At 36.8% G+C, this 18,920-nt stretch overlaps 1 protein-coding gene across 7 annotated transcripts in view; it reads right to left on the bottom strand.

Moving 5' to 3' along the window:
• Positions 1 to 18,920, bottom strand: part of LOC131078098 (truncated transcription factor CAULIFLOWER D) — a 191,793-nt gene that overhangs the window by 46,804 nt on the left and 126,069 nt on the right. For 2 of the 7 annotated variants that reach the window (XR_009372674.1, XR_009372675.1), the window contains exon 1: positions 1,073 to 12,326. The exons of the other annotated variants lie outside the window; for them this stretch is intronic. The gene's annotated coding sequence lies outside the window, so the exon portion shown is untranslated. Of the gene's footprint in view, positions 1 to 1,072; positions 12,327 to 18,920 lie in introns of those variants that run through there. 7 annotated transcript variants of the gene reach the window in all.

Raw genomic sequence — 18,920 nt, forward strand, 5'->3', positions numbered from 1 at the left:
TAATAGTCTCCCAAAATTTCGGGAAAAAAGTCGAGGACCAGGTTGAAAGTGCACTTGGTCTGCCCAATGTTTTCAAAAAATTTCAGGGATGAAAGTTACGATGATTTTAGAGGTAACCCCAAAAAATAGGTTAATTTTACGAAGTTTAGATAGGTGAAATTAGGGTTCGAATGTCAAAATAGGACCCTATTACGGTTTTGAAAAACATGAGAAATTGAATTACAAATTTGAAAAAGGTCCAACCAAGTGGATAGGGTCACCTCGAATAATATTTAAAAAACTGTAAGTGATTGAAATTGATTGTATTTTGCACAAGATCCGAGTAAACTTAAAAATTAGGTTTATAGGGCCTAACCACTAAATTTTAAAATTCTGAATTTTGGAAAAAGGAGGGAAACTGAAAATTTGAATTTTCGGCAAGAAGACAAGTCTGAAAATAATTTTAAATCTGAAAATTAAATGTGAATCCAAGGTTTGCACAAATTCAAGTTGATTTTTCAAAATTAGGGTTTGGGTAATTAATCACTTAATTTTGTAAATTTTATTTGCAAATTAAACAAGACAATGAAAGAATTGAATTTGACCAGCAATGTAATTTTCAGATCTAAAACAATAGACAACAATTTTTGCGAAACATAAGTTCAATTTCAATTTTAACAACTAGGGTTTGATTGAGGTAACCACTAAGTTTTGCAAGAAAATTAAACTTGTAAATGAAAAATATGCAATGTGACGCATGTAAAACGTTGGGTTCACCAAAATGTAATGTGGAAAAAAATGATGAGGGGAGATCAAGTGGAAAGCTTTACTCCCCTCAAGTGAGGGATGAAAGTTTCACAAAGGTTTTCCTTCAACTTCTCACGCACATTACATTTAAAAGAGGGGGGTTGAATTTGTTAGATCCAATCTCAAATGGAAAGAGTTTGAATGCTAAATGAATTGACAATGATTTGGAAAGTAAATTAACCCTCTTTAAAATAGACAAGTTGAATTAAATGAATTGAAACTAAGCATTAAGATGATAAAGAAATGATTATAACTTGAGATAGAGATGCGGGATGAAGATGTACACCTGGAATTAGCAGTAAAATGTCGAGATGAAGCTCCCTTGCAAATTTGAGTGAAAGTTATTGGGACCGAGTTGAAAGTGTACTTGGTCCTCCAAAGAATCCACGCGCCGAAAAAGGGTTTTTCCGTCTCTGAAAATGAAGCCTAAATCTGCAATTACAACTGCGCACCTGCAACCTACACACAGAAAAGAGAGGAAATATTGTTGGGATTGGGGGTTTGCCTTTAGGTCAAACCCCATTTTGGAATTAACCAAATAATGAAAAATACTTGCTAGTAAGTGAAAGAAAATGTCTAAAATAGAATTACCCTCGAGAGAGGATGCAATTGAAATGTAGATAGAGTTGTTTGAAAGGATATGTGGAATTGAATATCTTGAATGTGGGTGGGGATCTCCTCTTCAATGATTGAATCCTTGACTTGAATGCAACACCTAACCTTGAAAGGAGACTTGAGATGCTCAACTCTTGAATGGATGCTTGAATGCTTGCACTTGATTTCGCTTGATTGCACTTGATTCAACTTGCTTTCACTTATCGAACTTATTGTACCTATATGTATGTGCTAATAGGAGGGGAAAACACTTCTTATATACTTACCAATTAGGGTTTTTAATTGATTTTTTGTCTTAGGCCGACATAGGAAAACATTTTCCCACTCGCAATTGACAAGCCCAATGCAAGATAGGACTAAGCAGGGGCCCAAAATAGGGCAGGGACAAAGGCACCATGCCCCTATCCTAGGGGGTCCAGCCCTAATTTAGGACAGGCAGTGGGGATAGGCAGTGCGAGGTGCAAGAAAATGCAAGTTTTTGATGGTATAAGCATGTCTCGGGTCTCTAGTCAGATTTAGGGATTCGTCCGCCAATGCAAAGACCCAAATGCAGTCAAAAATTCCAGGGTCGCAATTTTATGATGCTACATATATATATATGAATCAGACTGCATTTTATTAACTCCATGTATACCACCTGTGGATCGGTCAAAAACCATAGTGATTTATGTTGCCACGATAGTTACCATGTAGTGGTAGGAGGAAGGAAGGTTGGGGAGGGAGGCACACACCATGAAAGGTGGCATACCCTACTCCAAAGGAGGGGGGGGATGGTGAATAAAGCTGACACCTTTTACACGTATGTAGGAAAAACGCATAAGGTGAGCGCTTTATATAGTAAGCACTAAGTGTCCATCAACCCCATTTAAAAGGGAGGATGGGAACGTGAAGTGGTCTACTTGGCATTGACCTAGTTAATAGGGAAAGCACCCTTATTCATAAGGAAGTACACATTATTAATAAAGTTAGAGTTACACCTAATATAAAGGTGGATTTAGTCAATAAACATGTGTTAGTAAGAGTTAGTAATCAACTTGCTTAAGTAATAGTAAATTATGGGTAAGCATAATTTGACTTAGTAAATTATGAGTAATTCATAGTAGAATTAAGTTGGACTTAGATGTGCCAACTTTGTAGTTGATTGGGAGCCACATAGTATTAATGGTGGCATTGGAAGAAAGAGTGGTGGTGAATTTGAGGACTTAATTATTGCATTAAATCTCTCAAATTCATGTATAAAGAGAGGAGCTTTCTTGTTGGAGCACCTTTTATTTTGCATATTTTCTCATTTTATCATTCGTTCATTATTCACTTGACGTATTTCATTCTTCATTTGTGAGAGAATGAGGATTGCTCAAGTTTTGTGAGGAAGTAGGATAGTTGTTATCTATAGGAGCTTCTGAGATTTTATGATTGTGGATAAGTGGTGAAGCCAATAAGATTGTGTTTAGGAGTCAGTATCTTCATGGAAGCTATAATCTAGCCATGAGGATTCTATTTTTTCTTTTGATATTAAAAATATATTAATGCAAATATTTTAGGGATAGATGTTGTAGAATATTAAGTGATGTAATGATTGGAATTATTTTTACTAAGCCATTCCAATTGAGCATTTGGATCAGCTTTCGTACTCGGTGGTTCTTCAATAGTTCCATCAATATAATAGTTACTCCTTTTTCTATTAACTTACTCCAAGCTTTAATTTTCCAAGAAGTATAGTCATGTGGAATCTGAAGTGGAAACTTAGGAGAACCCATAACTGGAAATGAAGGAGAATAAGAGATAGATAGAAGCACAATCACACAAGACACCCCCCAAATTCACTCAATCAAAGAACACCCCCTAAAAGGTTTATTGGGCACTTTATACTTAGTGCGTGTAAAATGGTCGAATGAAAAGTGGGCTTTTGATTTCAATGATTATAACTACCACAAATAGGCTATAAAAACATATATTACTGATGCAAAAGACCTTATTGAGATCTAAGCATGACATATGTCAGAATAGGCCAAGAAAGACCAAGTTCTGAAAGTGATATTTCTACTCTCAATGATGAAAAAATTATAGCACCACAGAAAAGTAGTTGAAAAATAATGCACTTTAAAAAAAATGGCACCTAAAAAAGAGTTTATATTAGCTTGAACAAAAAAAGGGGGATTGCTCAGATATAGCTGTGAAAACATGCATTTTCTGAGAAATTTGTACACCAAAATGAAAAACCACCTACACCACTATGAAGAACACAAAAATCTACCCCAAATAAAAAAAACTGCATTCAAAAAGGAGATCATATGCTCAATATATGAGTGTTTGAAAATCAGCTTTAAAATAGAACCTACCAACCATGAAGGGGGGAGCGAAACCAATTATCTAACATGCATTGTGTACGGTATACTCCTGTTGTTTATATACTATAGCGTACTATTATATTGTATAACAAATAAGTAGCACCATAAAGGAGTTGAGGTCCAAATATATTTTACCACATTGTTTTCCAATTGAACAAACTTATAGCACGTACCATGCTAATTGTGCAAAATGATGATGCGGCAGCCAACTTGATGATCCAGTAGTTTGATGACATGGTAGTCAACCTGATGACGTGGCAGTTTGATGACAAGGAATTTTTATGATGTGGTAGTCTGATGATGTGGCACTCTAATAACATGACAGTCAACTACCTGTAATTATGACGTTCATATGACCAATAAAGGAAAAAAATTCTTGATGCCATAGGATCAACTATCACCCAATATAGGCTAATTTATACTCAAAATTCATGAAAACAACCTCTTGGACGCGATGTTAGGCTCATATTTTGTGTAGGATGCTCCTTAAATGCACTGCATGCCAAATCTATTAATATATCGATATTCAAATGCACCAAAATCTCTCCAAAGATGACTATCAATAGCATCCTATAGGCTCTGAAACCATGTAATAATTGACTATAGCAATACAAGATATAGAGGCTGATTAAGTAGAAAAATAACAAGAGAGAAGAATAGAGACAAGAACAAACTATATTCGCATCAAGATGTAAATAGATGGATGAATAAACATTGTACATAAGCCTACTTATATAAGCAAGGCAAAATGAAATGAGTGCACACAAAAATGACATGTGGCTTAATGAAATGCCAAGTTAGGTAGCAGTTAGTTAAAACTCAACCACTAATGACATGTGGCTCAATGAAAGGAAGGGTAGGAAGGAGTCAGTTAGAACTCAACCACTAGACACAAATAACTATGCATCATAGGAAAGGATAAGTCCACCGAAAGTGAAAATTCTCCAACTACTCGTATGCAATTTCCTAAGTAAGATTAAGTAAAGTATAATTATATCCTAGGAGATAAATAAAATAAAATAATTACACCAACAATAACGTCCACATATAACACAAGATTTAGGTGGAGAAATCCTTGCAAGAAAAAAATCCACCAAGAAGAGAGGACAAGCTTGTATTAACATCAATAAAAGTGCTTATGATACAATCACTTCTATTCTTCTCTTTTCCTATACCATAGAAGCACCTATGTACATGTGAACAACCTCCTTATGCCTCCCACCCATCATTCCTACAAAAAAAACTACATTCAATTGTTCCCCATTCTCTTGGACATGCAATCTACACCCAAAGGCTGAATTTATAAAATGGAAAGAGCACCAAAACCACCAATAAAGGTTCCCAAACAATACTATTCATTACTCATGACAACAACCCTTGAAAGGTCTCTAAAAAAATTGAAAAGACATCGGTTTAGCTTCCAATACCTTAAATACAACATGGAAAACTATACCATACTCCCACTAGGAGAAGCCCGTAGGTCACTCTTTTACCACTTTCTTAAATCATTAAATATATTATTCTAGACATCCATAAGTGTGGAAAACAATATTAAATATTTGTGTTCAAAACCCACTATTATTGCTACTAGTGTAACCCATCACCCCTTGTGAATGTATTACAAACAATGGTGAGAAAAAAATATAACAAATCATTTTCCCAATACATCCTAAGTGCCTTAGGACACTTTCCAAGGATGTTCGAACAATGTCATAGGATTTACAAGGTAGATGGCACTTTAATCCTAATAGTAAGGTCGATATCAATGTGTCCTTTAATAAGTAACACTATGATGCATGAAAAATTAAACGTAGTGTTGATTATTAAATACTACAACTATTGTTCATAAACCTTATCTAGTAGAACCTAATCATGAGATATGATGATTATTGATTTGCACTATTAGTAATTAAAATCATAAGTATAGGATATTATTATTATCATGGGTATATCTATATATTAAGACATAACAAATATAGTGTCTACATCTATCTTGAGCATGGCATTAGCAATAATTAGACTAAAACGAAAGTTTATCATTCTTCATGTATTCTTCTATATAGTTGGATAACATACTACGGTATACATGACATACTTATCTTGAACACGATAGTTTTAAATACCATGACAATAGTATATGATCTGAAGTTCTGTTTAATAAATTAAAGTATAAGATTAATGGTTGTGTTTTAAACCTCAGCTCTCTACATTTGGTAATTATATCAAAAAAAAAATTATGATATGGTGGGTATCCTACCATGTTGGTATCTATAGTTACTAGCATTTAAATATAAGTGTTGTGCAAAATCAGCTAGTCAAAGAACCAAGCTATTATAGGAATAATGGGTTACACAATCAAAAAAATCAAACTAGAACATTAAGAATTAATATTAGTCCTAATATTAGGGAGTGAATATCTTATATGAGAATACATGAAGCATAGTGTTCCAATTACCTTGAGTGTGACACAAACATTAATCATGCTTGATGAAAGTTTGTAAACATTGGACATGTCTTTCGGGATAAAGAAGAAATTAATGTGGCTTTAATAGGATGATGTCCTATATTTTTATGATGCTTGATATAATATTGAAGAAGGATACCAATTGAAGTTTTAACGAGGCTTTTGCAATATTCTTGTATCATATTGATATTATGACTAGACAATAAATATTGATCTCTTAAGTACAATAAACTTGATGCAGGAACTATCATCGGAACCAAGGAAGGCTAATATGGCTGTGTTGGATGACAACATATGTTTGTGTAGGAATCATAGCTTAGAAAAAGATACACCTATGTTGTAAGTCCTACAAGGTTTCAAATACTTGTGATATTGAAATACTAGACATATAAATTCACCCCTTGGGTAGAAGAACCTCCATACTAAACGTATTAGGTGAACTTTGATTGGTTTTGTTTTCTTGTAGGTTTATGTGAACTAAGGTAAATTTTTTAAGATGAATAATGAGGTTTATGTGATGGATGTCTATGTTGCTTAGTCGTCCAATGGACTACAGGGAAGAGAATTTCAAATGAAGAATATGTAGGTAATTATTGGACCAACCTTATAGTATAGTTTTCGGCATATGTGGATGCAAAATTAGTATACATGACCTTGTTAGGATGAGGACGAACACTTAGTGTAGCATTGGATACATCGAATCCTGTTCCCACTTGTGTATTGGTGTAGAATAAAAGGGAAAGGATTATGATATGCAGTGTAGTGCACAGTGCATCAATATTTCTTATAACTAGGATGCACTATGGGTAAGTGATAGTTAGCCATTGTAGATGTGTCAGTCTCTCATTGTGTAAATGTTATTCACTATGTATATAACGCAAATGGACCTAGTAACTAAGTATGTGTGACAAATGTTGAAGCTAGTCACTATGTATAGGTGACGTAAGCTAGAGTTAGTTACTATGTATATGGGATATTTATGGGTCAGTCATCTTGCAATGTGCACTTAAGTCATTGTAAGGAATTGGGGAATTATGAAAGGGTAAAAACATTGAGTAATTGTGTATGTATGTACAATACTTGAAGGCAATTAGATATTCTTGTATTATTCTGGGGCTAATTTAATAAATAGACCTGGTTTAAAGAAAGATCAAAGATCTCATATGAGAGGAGAGAATGAACTTCCTTTGAACTTTAAGGACGAACTACGAAGCCTCTGACTTCCCTCAAAAGGATATGTAGGTAGTGTTGACGTGTATTTTGTACACTATCAAACACAGAATATAATACCTAAAGGTACCTTATCCTCTCTTGAATAAAACCTCTAAATGCTGAAGATATCGCGAAAAGGATCAATTAGGGTGACTTCAAGGTTCTTCGTTGTAGGATCTCTACATGTGGATAAGCACCAGTGGTCATTGTAAATGTTGTTTCTTCAAGGGGTCTTACGCACTTTCTAAGAAAGCTGGTCCGTGTTGTTGTCGTTTGACTGCAAGAACAGGATTTTCCTAATACTAACATATTCTCAAAAAAGATCAAAAGATAGGGGTTTCAAGAGATGAATTCTAATCTAATCCCAAGAATGACTCAATGTAAGCTGGACTTGGTAAGATTCTACCAATTTCAGTATTGCCAAGGAATTACAACTCTACTGAATTGATGCGATCTTCTAATGTGATTAGTGATTTTCAAATCATCGAAGATTATAGATACTATCATAAAGATACATATCAATATTTCAACAATGATTGAATGTTTAAGCAATCTCAATGTCTCCAGTTGACCACACAAGGCGTACTTACAATCAGTAAGAAGCTAGTGGTTTGGATATGAATCTCACCAAAGATCAAGCACAACACTTCGTCCTTCAAACTTAAATACTATTTCGACTGAGAATGATTCAAGAAGATAAACAACCATGAAGATAGCCACAAGTATTACAATAAAACACCATAACTTCAATATTTTATTGATCTCAAAGCCAAATGGACAACAATTGTTCAAAATTCTCTCTTCACTACTCAATCTTGCTATACAATAACTTTCTTCTCTCTAAGCTCTTCTAATTTCTAATCTCTAATTTCTAATCTTCTTCTAATATCTAATAATAAAATGAAAATGAGTGAGGGTATATATAGCATCCTCAAATACAATGAATGGCCCAGATCGAAAGAAGATCAATGGCTGAGATTCTGACACCTAAACCCTAATTAGGGTTTGTTACAAAAATGATCCCCATTTAGATAAACATTATTAAATGCATAGCCAAATATTTAATTGGCACAAATATCGAGGAAACATAGACCAATAGGAATTGAGCTGCCACATCATCCTATAACAACTTTTCATCTAGAAGCTTGTTCCCTTTCCTATGCTCTTTCTTAGCATATCCAACGAATTTGGACACAATTCCTTCAATCTCAGCAATAGGAATCTCAGGAAGATTCTTCATTCGTTCCTCCAAGTGAATGACCTGATCAAAAGCAGTGAGAAGAGTTGTTTCCCATCCAGGTTCAAGTTCTTTGATCTTCTCAATCAAGAGCATGGTAGTGAACATCAGGTCTCGTTGCTCATCTGTGATGACATTCTCCTCTTTGCAAAAGATGACCTTGACTCTTTCTTCCAACTCTTGGATGTCTACATCTGTCTCAATCTCAATCTGCCTACCAAGAATGGTACACAATACTTCAAACACCTTATCCTGAATTGGATGGATGATACCTTCAACTTGACTGCATTTGGTGTTGATGTCTTTAAAAAGAACCTCTTTCATCTGGAGTAGAGCTAACCACTGTAGTAGGTTATGAGTTCCTCCATCCATTATCTTTTCGTGTGCCAGGATCCATCTTGGTGTTTGTCTTATTACTTGTAAGACAGGAATGATAACATCTCTAGTGTGAGCAAAAGCGGCTACAGTTATCATTAGATTATGAATAATCTCAAGGACCTGGATAGCCCAATGAATTGTCTTCATCATTCTTGTTGCAAATTCAACAGCTACCATGTGGGATTTATCAATCCAAGAGCTCATAAGCTGAACCAAGCTTCTGACCCCTTCCACTTCGCCAACTGATTCAAGAGGAAGTGCTTGGAAAGGAGATACTGCTAGATCCTGACGTCTCAAGGGCTGATTGAGATGACTAAAATAGCCTCTCCAAGCACCGACCTCTCTCTCAAGTTTCTTATTCTTCTCCATTTCTTCCTTAAGTTTGTCTTTAAGTGCTTCGAATGAATCGGTTGCTTCTTCCATTGCTTGTTCAGTAGTGAGTGGACCAAGCTCAAATGTTTCTAATTCATACTCATCTGCAAGGATCTCACCTTCATACTTGTCCACTACTGGCATAGCTATTTGCACTTTCCTGGATCCTGTTTCATCCCTTATTACCTTGGACATCTTCGTGGCCTTCTTCTTTTCCATTACCTATTGAGAATTTCCTATAAGGCTTTCTAAATCAAATACATCTTCTTCCTCTTCAACCACAATCACCCTTGTCAGTCTCTCTTTTAACCAATCCTGGATGGTGGATCTTATTTCTCTAACTTGTATTTCTGTAGGCAGTGGTTCATCTTCTCGGAGAGGAGATGTCACTTCATCATCATTTCTCTGATCTTCCTGTAGCTCATAAATTTGGGGAGATTGACTTGATGAATGTTGAGGTGTCTGTCCCTTCTCTGGCTTATCATTTTGCACCATGGATTCCATAGATTCATCAACCTCAGGTACCATCTTCTCTTGACCTTCAGATTGACTTGGCTTCTTTTCATGTCGAGAAGATGTGCTTGATGTGCGATCTCGATTGGCCTCTTGCTTCTTCTTGGAAGATTCTATTTTCTCAGGTCTTTCTTTCCTCTTTGCGCCTCTAGGATGAGAAGTGTCCTCACTCACGCTTGCTTCTTCTTCTTCTGGTCTTGCCTCCAAAGTGAAAGTCATTGACACGTTTTGCTCTCTCAACTTCTAATGTTGTACATCCACCCATCTGCAAGTACATGATAAAATAGGGGCCATCAAAGCTCTCAAGTCTAAAACCTCGGGCTCATCCCAATCTATCTTCACTCTTTTATCTTCTTTGTCATAGGACGACTGGAGGTATCTGCCATTATCTTGGGCTTGATCAGCTACTCTATGAACTTTGCATTTCCTGATGAAATCTAAAGGTAGCCTGGAATGCATCTTTCTTTTAACTTCTAAATCACTTGAGAGATTCATCCAAAAGTCCTCTACCTGAAACTCATGTCTGTACTTCTTACCAACTGTCTCCTCCATATAACCATGAGGATCAAAATTCTCCCGCAAGGCAAAGGATGTGAATGAATATAAAGATAATTCTTTCTCTGCATCTTCCGAGGCTTGAGTGTTAGGACATACCTCAACTAAATTCCCCAATATGATGGGCACGGGAACTCCATTTCCATGCTTGTGTCTGGATGCCTTCGCATAAGCTGCCAACTGTCTAGTTACCTCAAGTAGCACTATCATGTCTGTCGGATACCTCGGCAACATGTATGGAGGTGAAGGACACCCATGAACTCTGATATATGTAAACTTTTGAAACTGGATGAACCACGCACCATACTTCTTCACAAGTTCTTGTGCATCCAGAGATACTCGATTATGAATCCCGCCTTGCAATATCCTAGTGATGTTCATCGTGAAGGTATCATTAACTAACTTGTAGTCACTTCTAGGCGGATGATGCAGATGAACATAAGAGTCACAAACTCTCACCTCTCCGAGTCCTCTTCCGATCACTCCTCTATGAGGTAGCCCTGCATACTCGAAACTCCTGATCAAGGCATATATAACATATGAGCTCATATGGAATGATTTGGTAGGTCTTAGCCTTCTCAACTGCACATCCAGACTATTGCTAATAATTCTGGCCCAATGAAGCGTTCCTTTTCCTTGGACTATCACTTGGATGAAGAAGAACATCCACTTTTCGAAGTAGAAGGCTTGAGGAGCCCCTATAACTCGATTGAGAAAAGTTATCAAATCTCTGTACTCCTCCTGGAAGTCGATCCTATGCGGTGTGTTGGGAATCTTGTTCAGGTGAGGCCGACTTTTGAGCAACCAATTCTTATTGATGAGATTCAAGCAAGTGTCAGGATCATCTTCATACATTGATCTGGCTCCTTCTAGGCTCTTGTAAATCATATCTTTATGCTCTGGAAGATGAAGAGCTTCACTTATAGCTTCCTCTGAAAGGTAAGCTAAGGTGTTCCCTTCCTTGGATACGATCGACCTTGATTGTGAGTCATAGTGGCGGGCACACTCGATCATCAGCTCATGACACTTGACTACTGGAGGGAAACCTGCCGCCTTGATGATGCCGCTTTCAATTATCTTCTTCACAATAGGTGATGGCTTGCCAATGTAGGGGACCTCTCAAAACTTCTTCACATTGTAGTTTCCCAAGTTGGTGTCTCCGATATTACTCCATTTGGACACGATCCTGGTCTCCAATTTGTCATTCTTCTGATCTTCCTTGATGAGAGCTAGGCGACTAGTAGATGCTCCTGCCTTTGGAGTTGCCATCTTGATACCTACACAACATTTCGAAATTAGTTCTTAAGCATTATATCATGAAGTGTAGAAATTACGACTCAAAAGGAAGTTTTAAGATATTAATTAGGAAACTTCATGATAAATCTAGAGTTATCATTTCCTAATTAACTAATCAACACTTAGACTTTTCTAAAAAAAGCGTCCAAAAATCAAGTCTTGAACAAGAGTGTTAAGATAATTTCGCCATACCTCCTCTTGAGTACTAAACTCTAAGAAATGATGCAAAAATGGATTTCGCTAGGCAAAGTTTAGATCAAAGCCCTCTCTTGGATGAATTGCGCCTCCTCTAGCTTCAAAAGAATAAACTCCACCCTCTTTTGGCCTTCAACACTTGGAAGAAATTCGCTCCAAGCCAGCTATATTTCGCACCTCCAATTAGCTCCCCAATTTTGCACTTAAAGGAATGATTGAGTGATTTGAAATGTGAAGCAACACTCCTCCAATATATAGAGTGCTCACCCCTTACTTCCCCTAGGCCGACTTGGCAAAAAGGAGGTTAAAAAATAAATAAAATCTCAAAAAAGGGGGGCCGACTTGTAAAATAAGAGCAAAATAATGCCTTGAAGGCTCACCAATCAACTTTAATTTAATAAAAAATTAATTTTAAATGCCTCCAAAGTAAAATTTCGATTTTCTCAAGGCTTAAAATTAATTTATTAAATGCCAAAATGCTTTTAATTTAATGCGAATTTAATTTTAATTTTCCAAATACCTCAAATTTAGCAATTTTGGCGATCTAATGCAAATTGGAGAATATCAATTTTTAAAACAAGGCTTAATGAAACTTCATGATGATTTCGCCCTGGACCCTCTCCAAGGGTCAGGAGCGATTTTCCAATTTTAGCCTTGAATACTTCGCATCTTGACTCCAAAATATCTTGGAGGGTAAATTGATATCCAATTAAGGTGTTGTACTTCAAATTTTGACATTTTGCATGAAAAATTTAGGTGGGAATGTGGATTTCGCCCTGGACCCTCAGCAAGGGTCAGGAGCGATTTTTTCATTTTAAGTTGAAATCCACCTAAATTTGATCGTTGAACCCTCTAGGCCACTCCCAAAGTCCATTTCCTTGCACTATGGAGTTAATTCATCAACAATTTTGAAGGAAATGATGTCTTTAGAGGAAGTTTCGCCCTGGACCCTCAGCAAGGGTCAAGAGCAATTTTCCATTTTTTGCTCAAAATTAGCATTTTTCAACGTTCAAAATCTCTTAAAAACATTTCAAATAGATCTTCTCACTGGCTTCCAGACTTTGCTCTATCCAACTTGGGAGAAAAAGTGCAATTTTGGTGTTTTTCACCCTGGACCCTCAGCAAGGGTTAGGAGCGATTTTTATAATTTTGACTATAAATCCTCATCAAAACACTTCTTCACCAAGCAAGATTATGTTTAGGCCTCCAAAATAAGCAAGAAAATCCTCTTTCCAAATTTTCACCCTGGACCCTCAGCAAGGGTCAAGAGCAATTTTTGCAAATTGGGCTTAATTCTCCATCATTTTTCATTCAAACTTTATTCAATACTAGGCAATGTCCTTCCTTTATCCACTCCATCCAAATTTGCTTTTTTGTTACAAGGTAAAATGAGAGTTTTCAAAATTTTCGCCCTGGACCCTCTCCAAGGGTCAGGAGCGATTCTAGTTTCCTAGCCCAAGATCATCAACTTTTAGAGGCAAATCATTATTCATCATGTTTTTGAAGGTCCTTTTTACCTTAGCCTATCCTTGTCTTAGCAAAATTTTGAAGGAAATATGTAGTTTTTGTGATTTTCGCCCTGGACCCTCAACAAGGGTCAGGAGCGATTTTTGCAATTGTCTTCAAAATTTCACTCTCAACAATCCTTCTTCACTTCAAGGCAATTCAAAACGTCATTTCAAGCTCATGCCTAGGCTTTTCTTTGCTCCAACTTGGAAGGAAAGGTCCAATATTAGGTTTTTCGCCCTGGACCCTCAGCAAGGGTCAAGAGCGATTTTCCCATTTTAGCTTCATTGGCTCTTTTGTTGATCATCAAATTATATTCAATGGGTAAAACATGCCTCCTTTCATCCATTGCAATCATAAAAATTATTTTGACTTTGCAAGAAAATGTACTTTTGAAAATTTCGCCCTGGGCCCTCAGAGAGGGTCAGGAGCGACTTTTGTAATTGTGACCAAAATACTTCACTTTTCACCTCGAAACTTTTTGCTAAGGAAGATGTCATCTTGCATCATGCTATGAATAAGAATTTATGTCCAAGAAAAGTCAAAAAAAGTGCTTGCAAAGAATTTCGCTCTGGACCCTCAGCAAGGGTCAGGAGCGATTTTACCTTTCCTGGGCAAAACTCCTTCATCTCATCATTTTCAATCAAGTCTAGATACTTTATCATGCTTATTTCATCCTCCACCATGTCTTTGACATCTCAAATTGACCAAACAAGGCTAGAAATGACCCCCATAAGATTTTTCGCCCTGGGCCCTCAGCAAGTGTCAGGAGCGATTTTGATGATTTCAACAAGATCCTTCATCATTTCAAGTTAAAACTCTTTTAGGCATCGAATTTATAGTGATGCTACTAAGATAGAACAAAGAGCTTGGTTGATTAAGTTGATACTTATGAAATTAAAAATAATAATAATAACAACCAAAATCAATTCTTACAACTCATTCCAAAAATAATTTTGATCTCCCCTATATATATCTTCAAAACAAAATACGTGCTTCTTCATAAATAGTCACAACCTCTAAACTAAGTAACATCTCTTCACATTGTTTTTTTCTTTTAATTATCATAAATTACATTTCATTGGATAATAGTACCTTCTTGCAAACTCATTACTTTGCAATTAAAAAATCACACCTCCTATCTTTAATGAATCGCACCTCTTGTCCTAACGAATCCTTCCTTTGTACAAATCGCACCACTTTAAATATTAGTCAAACATTCCTTTTAAAAATCGAACCTTTTGGTTTGCTTAATCACTGACTTTCACAAGATTAGTCCCTTTTATTTTATCAAACATAATCGTTGCTTTCTTAATAAAAGAATTTTTACCTTTTGAAATGCAAATTGCATCTCTTTCATTAATTACTGTTTGCATAATGATAATCACTTCTCTAAACAGATCGTTGCTTTTATTATGAATTGTTTCTGTTTCATAACGAAATAGTCAGCAACTTATTTGTCATCTTATACTAATACTGTTGGAAGTGAAGTCCAACGGACTCCTTCCACTTTGCTGCCAAAAACATTTGGCTCTTCGTCTTATATTTGTAAAGCTCTTTAAGAGCTGTTTGAATATCATTATTGTGGGTATTCTAAAGCTGCTTGCAGCTATGTATGTACAAACCAAAATTGGTCATCAATAAATTGATTCCCCTGCTTTAAGTGTGGACATAGGCAATCTGTTGAACCACAATAAATTGTGTGTCTCTTTTGTCTTTGTCTGTGAATTCATTGTTCAGTTTTCTGCTCTTCTAATTCTCTTTAAATCCGAACAATTGGTATCAGAGTGAGGTTAGATCGTTGTTAAGATTTCGGTGGTTGAAATTCCGGAATCATGGAAGAAGTGAAGATAGAGAAGTTCTCTGGTCAAAACTTTGGGTTATGGAAGGTGCAGATGGAGTCTTTGCTGATAAAGAAAGACATTTCACTTGAGCTTGAAGGGAAAGCAAAGAAGACAACTACGATGGCTGATGAAGAATGGAAAAAATTAGACAAGAAGGCAAGAGCGATAATTTTTCTCTCGTTGTCCAACAATGTTCTCTTCAATGTCACGAGTGAAGCAACAACGAAAGATGTATGGGATAAACTAACAGCCATGTATGAAATGGCGTCGATTGCCAATAAAGTGTTTATCATGAAGCGATTGTACAAGCTTAAGATTAAGGAAGGTTGTGCAATGGCAAATCACATCAATGAATTTAATACATTGATTAGTCAAGAAACTTCGGTGGGGATGACATAAGATGATGAGAGCAAAGCTCTTCTTTTATTGTGCTCTTTACCAAGCAGTTGGGATGGTGTTGTAATAGGAGTTAGAACATCGATATCTTGTAAAAATAAGTTACTTTTTAATAATGTTGCAGCTACTCTTCTCAGAGAGGATTTGAGAAGGAAAAATAAAGAACCTTTATCCAGTGAGGCCTTAACGGTGGTAAGCACTAAAAATAGAGGTAGGAGCCATAATAGAGACAGAAATAATTATCATAGACGTTCGAAATCAGCAAGGAGATTGAAGTCTAGAAACAAAAATGGTGATTGTTGGTTTTATGGTAAATCTGGTCGTGTAAAGAAGGATTGTAGAAACTACAAAAGGGCACAAGAGAAGGTGCGGGTCAGCGAAGCAAATACAGTCTACGATAAAGATGATAGTGTACTAATCCTTTCAACAACCGACACTACTCCGGATTCATGGGTACTTGATTTCGGTGCCTCCCATCATGCTACCTCATGTCTTAAAGTGTTCATAAACTACAAAGAAGGTCACTTTGGAAAAGTCTTCCTAGGAGATAACAAAGCTTGTGAAATTATAGGCAAGGGTGATGTGTTTCTACCATTAGAAGGTGGTAAAACATGACTTCTCAAAGATGTTCGGCATGTCCCACAATTGAAGCGAAATTTAATATCCACTGGACAGCTCTTCGATCAAGGTCTTAATGTGAATTTTCTTCTGGATACTTGGAAGGTAACTCACCGTACCATGATGATTGCAAATGGCAATAAATTGGGTAGTCTCTATATATTTAAGAGTCATGGCGAAGTGGGAGCTGCAATGGTGGTTGAGGACAACAAAGCGAGTCTTTGGCATCTTGGGCATATTAGCAAGAAAGGGCTCCATGTTATGCACACAAGAAATCAGCTTACAGGTGTCAAACTTGTCAACTTAGCCTTTTGTGAACATTGTCGTCATGGCAAACAAAAGCGAGTCAGTTTTTTAAAAGTTAGGAGTGATACAAAGACAACACCGCTAGAGATTATATATTCGGATGTTTTTGGGCCTACCAAGGTAACCTCCATTTGAGGAGCTAACTATTTTGTCACCATTTTTGATGATTGTACAAGGAAAGTATGGATATACATGCTCTCTAAGAAATCTGAAGTTTTTTCAAAATATTAAAATTTTCAAGGGTTTAGAGAAAATCAGATTGGGCGTAAGATTAAGTGTCTAGAAACAGATAATGGTGGAGAGTTTTGTTCACACAAATTTGATGGTTTTTGTGCTGATAATGGGATTAGAAGAATTAAGGTTGTTCCTTTCACTCCTCAAGAAAATGGTGCAACCGAGAGGATGAACAAGACAATCCTTGAAAAGGCACCATTCATGTTATCAAATACACGTTTAGGCAAGGAATTTTGGGCAGAGGCTTGTAACACAACAATATATTTGATCAACCGAAGTCCCTCATCTTAATTAGCAAAGTTACCCCGAGTTTTTGTGATGGGGACGACAGGGGACGCCGGGACGCGTTTCCGGCATGGCAAATTTTTTTGCCAAATTTGGGGATGGAGGGGAACGACAAAGGGGACGACTATATAAAATATAGGAAAAATTTAAAATATATAGGAAAATTTCAAAATTCTAAATGTTCATATGAAAACATGGATAAAGCATGCATACATACATTATATTCATATGAAAACAATAAAACATGGATATAGCATGTGTATGATACTATGAAAAGTTGAAAACATTTTAGAATGTAAATTTTGAACATACAACATGGTTAATACTCAATACACGATATGCAATTATGCATTCATAAATCAGAATTTCAATTCATTCACATTGTCAATATGCATATCAATAGACTCGGAGGTTAAATTTTCCCTACTTCTATCGATGCAATTTCCCCCCATATTTTTCAACGAGGGTTTGGGGGCAGCGCCCACAAGGTGGAGTCAAAGGGCATTGCGTTTGGTGTTATTTTTCTATTTACTCGCCAAGTTTGGCGATTTTCTAATCTGTGTCAAAATGCCCAAAGGCTACACTGCTGCCATATAGTTTCATTGTCAAAATTATGAATTAAATTAATAAATTTAAAATTTAATTAATGTTATCTTCTAATTTTTTTATTTTTAATAACAATTTGAATTAATAAGGGGTCGATATTAGAAAATTTAAATAAAAAATTGAAAATACAACTTTTTAAATTTTTTAAATATTTTTAAGGGCCTCAGATATGGAGGACATCTGGCCGTCCCCGGGACGGGTTGGGGACATCCCAGCCCTCCCCTGCCATGCCCGAGACGTACGGACATCCCTCGGAGCTAGGGCAAGCATCCCCCCATTTCGGGGACGTCCCCTCAAAATACAGGGCAAGTTGGGGATGGTGGGAAACATCCCCTGGCCGTCCCCAAGTCCCCGAAACGTCCCCGGGACGGGGACAGGGGTTTTCAAGTCGGGGACGCGGCCCTGGGTAACTCTATAAATTAGACTTTGGCATTCTGAAAGAGGAATGGCAAGGGAAGAGCATTTCATACTCGCATCTTCACGTGTTTGGATGTGAAGCTTTCTCACATATACCCAAGGAGAAAAGAACAAAACTAGATCCCAACTCGCACAAGTGTATTTTCGTTGGGTATGGCGAAGACCAATTTGGTTTCAGGTTGTGGGATCTAGTTCACAAAAAAATTATTCGCAACAAGGATGTAATTTTTCATGAGACTTCTTTCCCTACCCTGTGTAGTTCAAATAAATCAGATCAAGAGTATGTTCCTCTATCTCTGTTTCAAAATTATTCTACATCTACCGGTGCTCTGCCTCATATCTCTCATCAAGAGGGAGTCCCTATGTCCTCCACCACGATTGAATTCAATTCTCAGTCCTCTGACCAGACTAAAAATGATGAAGAAGAGAGTGTTTACAATGGCTGCTCTTCGTTTAATTCTGCAACAACACACTGTGGTCGAAATGAAATTATACAATGTGAACCTGGGGGTCTGTAAAATAGAGCACGTCTTCCCTCAAAATTACCATGGGTTAGCACTCAGGTTGCAGAAGATGTCCTCACACCAGCTATACCACTGCCTACACGGGTGGATGAACATCTACATGGTGCTGCCCTCTCCAAGCAAACTGGCTCACAGTCTAACCGGCACGGTGGTCTATCACAGCTACCTCGACAACAAGATAGGCGGTCACATGAGGCAGGGCTCTCACCACCG

This window comes from Cryptomeria japonica, chromosome 5 (genome assembly GCF_030272615.1).
Source record: "Cryptomeria japonica chromosome 5, Sugi_1.0, whole genome shotgun sequence".
Lineage (NCBI taxonomy): Eukaryota > Viridiplantae > Streptophyta > Pinopsida > Cupressales > Cupressaceae > Cryptomeria > Cryptomeria japonica.